This window comes from Cryptomeria japonica, chromosome 9 (genome assembly GCF_030272615.1).
Source record: "Cryptomeria japonica chromosome 9, Sugi_1.0, whole genome shotgun sequence".
NCBI classification, from domain to species: domain Eukaryota; kingdom Viridiplantae; phylum Streptophyta; class Pinopsida; order Cupressales; family Cupressaceae; genus Cryptomeria; species Cryptomeria japonica.
The window spans coordinates 257,368,528-257,375,900 of NC_081413.1; the positions used below are offsets into that span (position 1 = coordinate 257,368,528).

At 36.3% G+C, this 7,373-nt stretch overlaps 1 long non-coding RNA gene across 1 annotated transcript; it reads left to right on the forward strand.

Moving 5' to 3' along the window:
* Nucleotides 1-3,147: 3,147 nt before the first annotated feature.
* On the forward strand, nt 3,148-6,528 carry LOC131858232 (uncharacterized). Its single transcript, XR_009358976.1, has 4 exons — nt 3,148-3,215; nt 3,358-3,434; nt 5,433-5,617; nt 6,012-6,528. It is a non-coding gene; the product is annotated as an uncharacterized LOC131858232 (long non-coding RNA).
* The last annotated feature ends 845 nt before the right edge of the window (nt 6,529-7,373 follow it).

A 7,373-nucleotide genomic window follows, 5' to 3' on the forward strand; every position in this document is an offset into this window, starting at 1 on the left:
CACCCTTGAGGTTCCATGGTTCCCGAGCTCTCTTGCTTTACTGAAGAGGGGGAGGCAGGAGAAGGAGGAATTGGCACCTCATCCGAGATCACTGTAATGTTCTCAGCTTCGAGATAATTAATAAACCATTTGTCGTGTGGAGGCTTTTTAACCTGCAAGAGCCATAAAAGGAAGAAAAAATTCCTACTCCTAATTGAGCTATAAGCTTCAAAAGTGTGAAGATCCTCTATATCTAGAATGGGATATTGTGGCACTGGATTATTCATCTGGATAAGGATATTGTAATCCCAAAGCTTTGGCATTGTAAGCTCTTCATTAATGTTGACCACCACCCTCTCTAATTCGCCCAACATTTCCTTCTTGAAGACATTTTTGCAGAGTTTCATCACTACATTTCTGTGTTTCTCAAGATGCATAGCTATTGCTAAGAACATTGTTGTGATGTCAGAATTAGCTCTAGTCCAATCCTCATTTAAAATATAATCCCTCCCGAAAGTTTTCATAACAGCTCTGATAACCAGGGGATTCGGATGAACTAGAATGCCCTTCAATCTCTCTTCTTCGATTTCCCCTACAAAGGCCATTTGTCGTTTGAGCCCTAGAAGTCTTAGCGAGGTATCCATCTGAGCTAAATGGAAGATAAGCTAGGACCTCGACCAAATGAACTAAATATAGCAGGAGCTTTAATGCTTCATGAAAAACAACTCATCTTATCATTGAGGGATGCAGAATACAGGTAGATGATTAGTATCGGAGGGTCAGGATGTAAATGGAGCCATCTCAATGATCTAAGTAATAATTACGGCCGCCTTATAGCATACAAGCAAAAGATAATTATGCTTTGAATCGCAGGAGTGTCACATCATCATTACTAGAGTACCGTCACATTGGTACTAATAGAGGGGGAGTTGCTGACAAAGGACATCCAAAAAAGGAAAGCAACTCCCACTAAAATGGGGCTAAAGTTTAAGATAAAATAGTCTATAATGTGACTAAAAGGCTAGAAAAGAAGATAAGGCAGACTCTAAAGGGACTCATAATATTTTATTCCTTTTAGTGTACAATGTCCATATAAATATTAATACCTATACATCATGCATATATATTTCAGTTGTAATGATATATATGAATGCATGTCTATATACATATGCATATTCCTATATATGATTGTATACTACTAGTCATAAAATCTTATATGGCACGAGGCAATAATCAGAGAAAGGGTTCCATAATTAACTTATAGACTGACCATTTGCTCTTGCATTAGCCAGTGCATCCGCTTTAGAATTACCTTCTCGATAGATATGGTTGAAAGACAATTTCTCAAAAAAAATTAGGAGACAAAGAGCTCTGGGCAAGAGAGTATTAAGCTTCCAATTAGGAAGGGAGCCTTTTCTAAGGCCATTAATGATTATGCTCGAGTCTCCTTCAATAGCCAATTTGTAGATGCCTCTATTTTGGCATAGAAGAAGACCTTTAATGAGGGCTAAAATTTCAGCCCTATTGTTAGATGCAAGCCCTATGGGTTTAGCTGCCCTGGCCAACTCCTTGCCTTCTTTGTCATGCAAACAACACCCAATACCTGCAGTTCCTGGATTACCACGAGATGTTCCATCAAAGTTTAAAGTAAACCAGCCCCTTTTAGGGGCTATCCACTTACAAGCATTCCTCAATTATTAATGTACTCCCTTCTCAAAGAAAAAATAGGGTATTTCATTGAGAAAATGGAACCTTAACTATAGAAATTGATCACCATCCTTAAAATTCCCTTTTTCTATATGCATGAATAGCTACTATATACTCTAAGTTTATGTCATAAAACAAAACCATGGCCTATTGTTAGTACATTCAATTAATTACACCACCAAATCTTGGCTAAATAGTTACCAACTAATAAAAAATGTACTATCAAGATCACTTGCCCAATAGAAAAATAACAAATCCTTCAATATCAATTTTTGGATTGAAGACTTTTCATCCCTATGAAAAAATCAAACACTTTGATATATCTACAACACACAGAGAGAATTTCATAGCAACAGTCCAATATTCATTTGTTAGCTTAACCATAAATTACATCAAGACTCTTACTACTTAAGGTAATATTCAATTTGGTGCAAACTATAGCATGCATAAGACTAGAAACCTCATTAAAATAGGGGACGTGTTGCATGTCATCTATATTATCTAAAGTGAAAAGGTATTGATTCATAAAGTGTTTTATTTCCATGAGAATGAGAACAATAACTAGTTTGTAATCCTACATCCTAAATCAGTAAAATAAAAAGTTAACATAGATCCTCTAACTAAGCTAAAGTTGTTCTTAGTTCACTCTCTTCGAATTTACACCTTTAAGATAATCTCTGCTTCCTTTACATCCTTTATATCAAACTAAACTAAAAGTTCATCTTTTAACATGATAATCATATCCTAATTGTTATTAAATGTTATTTCATCAACATACAAAAAGAAAAATAATAAAATGACCACATTCTTATTGAAATAGACAATAATTTGTCGATAGGCAATCCCCTATGGGCGTACACCACCACCAAAATTGTCTCACGCCGCGAATTCATCATTTCCTGTTGCCGTCGATTTTCCCGGCGGGTTTTCGTATCAACTCATCTAACACATGGCTAGGGTTTATCCTGTAACCGTGTGAGGGGCTTTCGATTCCAGCTGTGCTTGACATTAGGGTTTATTCTGTAACCATGTGATGGGCTTCCGATTCCAGCTGTGCTGGACATTGTTGTGCCTGCCTGCATGCGTCCTACACTCCACGCATTTGCACCATGGCTTCCAAACTCGCTCTCATCCACCACTGCCCCTGCAAACTGTTCAGACCCGTCGAAGATTTATATTGGAAAACAGTAACGCGAACACACTGCCCCTGCAAATCATTCAGACCCGTCGGAGATTTATATTGGAAAACAGTAACGTGAACAAGGCAAAGGACAACAAAAAAACAATCCCCAGCTGCTGCAGGTCTGCTTTTAATTTGTCTGGCTCGCTTTGAATTTATTTCCCTACAGTTTGTGCAGCTTCTTCTTTGGTTGGAAATTTTAGAGCATTATTCTGATGCATTGGGCTCCATTATGTGCATGATAGGGTTTTCTGCTTCATATAGGCATTTTCAAAGATCACCTGAATTTTTAAGAAAGGTGCATTTGGAAGGGGAGAGGACTATTGAATCACTGCCTTCGGATATCTTGGTAAGTTAATGCACTTTATAACTCTTTGGCTTGTTTATTAGAGAACCCACTGTCCGTTTAGATTTTTAATGGTGAATTACTTTTGCAGAGGTTTTCTTTTAATTGGTTTCTGATGCATCGGGCTCCATTCTGTGCATGCTAGGGTTTTCATCCTTCATATAGGCATTTTCAAAGTTCGCCTGAATTTGTAAGCAAGGTGTCTCTGAATTTCTGAAACGAGTAAGTTCTTAACCTACATTTTGTAAAATTATTGAAAATCAAAATGTCGAAGGCTCTTTGTATTCTTTAAAATGTGCGGGAGTACATGCATATTATGTTAAACATTTAATCTAATGATTGTCATTTAAATTTTGTACAGATAAATTTTACGAACTTCCTATTTATAATGATTTTTGGAAGCTTGGCTTCATATCTTGAAATTTTGAAGGGGGTTTCTCAACTTTTCTGTTTCATATCAAATCCCAGAAGCCAAGACGCGTTTGACCGTTTTGTCTCACTGGTGTGCTCTGCACTGCGAACTTCATATGTTTGATTATTTCTGGGTTTAAGTTAGTTTGAGAAGGCTAGATGCACAACCCTACCATTACACAAATTCATTCCCGAGAAATCTGTCCATCAACCAAATAACCCATTCTTTGATCGTTCTAGAATATTTGAGAATAAAAAAGAAACAGATGACAGTTAGTGTAGGCAAAGTGGTCAAGATATCAAAGTGTGTTATTTTCAAGGGAAATCGAAGGTCATTGTTATACTCTTCCTTGTAAGGTTGATTTGCCATTCATCTCCTTATATCAATCCTTATTAAACTCTTCCTTGTAAGGTTGATTCCCTATTCATCTCCTTATAGCAATCCACAAAAACCCTTAAAAATATTTAATTGACACTTTGACAATTAAAACCCTTGTTTCAATTCTGGAAACGAGGTTTTCAAGTCTATAAAATGCACTTTCAGGTCTGGAGATAATCAATTCGGTGATAAAAATCGCTTGACATCAAGGTGTATATCTCCTTATTCGCTGGAAAAATCACTTGTCCTTACATCTGGCTCAGAAATTCGCCTTCCAATCTGATGTATTGTGATGAAAATCACTTCAACCTGGTGTAGTTCACACCAACCTGCCCTTAATTCTGCCTTGAATGCATAAATCCACTGATCAAATCTGCCTATTTCTGATCTGATTTTGGTTTGATGCAGGTGTGAATATGGATGGATTGAAATTTGCCTTTGGAATGATGCAATATGCCTGAGTGCGCTTGAATCTGCCCTTGGATTAGCCTTGAATTGTAGCTGATTTGATGTAGAAATGAAATGTTTTCAACTTACCTATATAGCACTCCATGTTGAATTCACAATCTCCTCCCAAGAACCGACCTAGGCAATGATTCTTGTTTATTGCAAATTTGAATTAACTCCCATCAAGTCGGCTAGCTTGAAATCTTTATATTTAATTCCAAAAAAATTTTGAGCCAGCTAGCAAGGATTCATGAATTTTGCCTGCCTTGAAGTGGTATAAAGATAAGGTTGAGTAGTCCATTTTTTCAAACAAACCTGAGAACTTTTGAATTGTTAAATACGTTTGCCTCATTCAGATGGTAGAGCAGAGTAGGAATTGTCAAAATCAAGCGATCGGGTAAAAAATGAATCTAATTGAGGATTACATTGATAGAGAAAATATTTGAATGGTAGGCAGGAGAACATCTCAACCTCTTATTCTAATGTGTACTACAAAACTTTTGGATTGTTAAACACACTTGTCGCATTTACATGGTTTAGCAGCAGTATAGTTTATTTACAATGGGATCCTTTTTGGCATCCTTGTAGCTAGAATTATTTCTGAGACTGAAGCATCTTTTCAAATTACATATTTGCTCCAAATGACTTGCTTTGTGTGGTAATCACCATATTGTTGACTTCTTGGCATTAAGAGGAAATATCACTCCCAAAGATCATGTCATTTGGGATCTTCATCTGGAAACCATGAATACACCATTAGGTCGAGCATTGTTCACTTCTCATTTGAATGTGCCTGAAAACCCCCTGGCACTCATGGTAGTTTAAATTTTTAAATAGTAAACTCTCAAGCCAAGTAAATTTAGAACTTTTCATGCATTTTATTCCTGTATACAATGAAATTATGTTTATAGGAAGGTTAATGGGAGTGAACTTGCAATTTTATGTAGACGAATAGACTATAATTTTCATGTGTCGTACATCAGAAAAATTTCTACGTGGAACATCTTGATCCAATAAGGCTCTAACGTTGGATGCTGGTGATATAGAAACAGTGAAAGCAGAAGCAAACCCATGAACAGGTGCCCATGTTTCACTTCACTTTGTAGCCCAAATTTCTCATTGCATCTTTCACAAGAGGAGGCTCCACATTGTGCTAGCTAAAGAGAAGGTGAGCTATGTTGTCAATGATCATGTTAGAACAACAATCTATATAAATTGCTACTCTCAAGTGAAACATGCGACACTTATTCTTGGTACAATGCTTAAACTGCTTCTTATTGTATATTGTGATATGTTGATGTTGTCATCATTGTTCCCTACGAAGCTTGAGAACTGGGGGCTCAAGTATTGTTATGATTTTAGCCTCCTTGTGTGGAATTTAATGATTACTTTTTATAAAATCCGTTGTCTTTGTTGTTTAGGATTGACTTTGTCTACAACAGACACATAGATTAAACAAATTGAAGGCCTACCGTAGAAATCAAATATTTTACAAAAATAAAATTCACTGATTTGTCCTAGGCCTTATGTTGACTTACTTTCACATTACCTCGTGCCAACAGGCAATGGATAGTTGTGATAGACCTGGAGATATTGTTGGCATACCTGGCGGTGTGTCAAACAAGCAACCATCACATAACCCGGTACCTGCACCACTAAACAATAAATCAGTATCCGAAATGGGTTCCACCTCCGTCCATTGGCCTGGATCTTGCCAGAATGAAATTGAAGTGTTGTCAATGGATGTGTTACAGCACTATCACAAGCTTTTCGAAGATTTAAAGCAAGCATGTGAAAATGTAGATCACGTGCAGACCCATGAGATTGAAGTGTTTCAAGAAACCATGCACATGTATGACGCTACATGTAGTGTCTTGCAATAGTATTACAGTGTACTTCGAGAATTACGATATCGAGAGCTCCATGGTGTGCGTCGTTCCATGGACATGAAACTATCCTTTTTCAGTTTCCTTGACAATGTTTGGTATCCCTAGATAAACTAAACTTATAAAAGAGATGCACTTTGAAAGCCATTGGATCCACGCTTGGTTTTTGGTTTTTGGAATGTCACGAATGTATTGAAGCTAAGCATTTTTCTCGATTATATTCTTATTGGATGTAAATATTGTGTAACTAAAATTGACATATTATACACTTAACATACAAATTATACCCTGTTTGAACATAGTATACCCTTGATGTACTCATTGAGCCATGTAATATATATTTTGCAAGTATTGCTCATTGTTGGATGTGTTACAACTTTGTTGTTTGTTGCTACTTCTAATGAAATGTGCCATTCAAAAGTTGTGTGCATTTTATGATCTTGAAACCAATGGATTGAAGATAATAAATATTGTAGAGAGCATGTATGATAGAGCTAGGGAACATGTCTTTATGATCTCTATAACTTTAGTACTTTATATAGTATGTTGGGTATATAAATCAACTGGCCCCTACAACCACTCAAAAAATACATAGGATTTTTGGTGCCCTTAAGAAGGTTACTTCATCTCTTGCTGATTTATGTTGGTCATGTTGAAATTGTTTGACAAAATTATAAAACATATGAACTCATTAAATGGCTATTTATTTTGACCATGCTGAAACTGTTTGAAAGAATGCCTAAACATTATAGGAATTTTGAAGTCATATACTTCAACAATAATTGTTGCCCAACTATGGATTACTACATTCAATTGTAAAATATGCCTATGTTTTAGTGAACTCTTCTACCCTCTGCCATTATTATAGGGATTGACAAGCATAAAAGCCTCTTTGTCTTCTACCATAGTATATTTTCCTGTTTGAAGGATGCATGACAGAGTAATGTATAGGTTATACAGTAAAAATATTTCAAAGAAATTGGAACAGTAGCATACATGGGTACCCACCATCAACATTACAAGGCATTAAGCATTCCT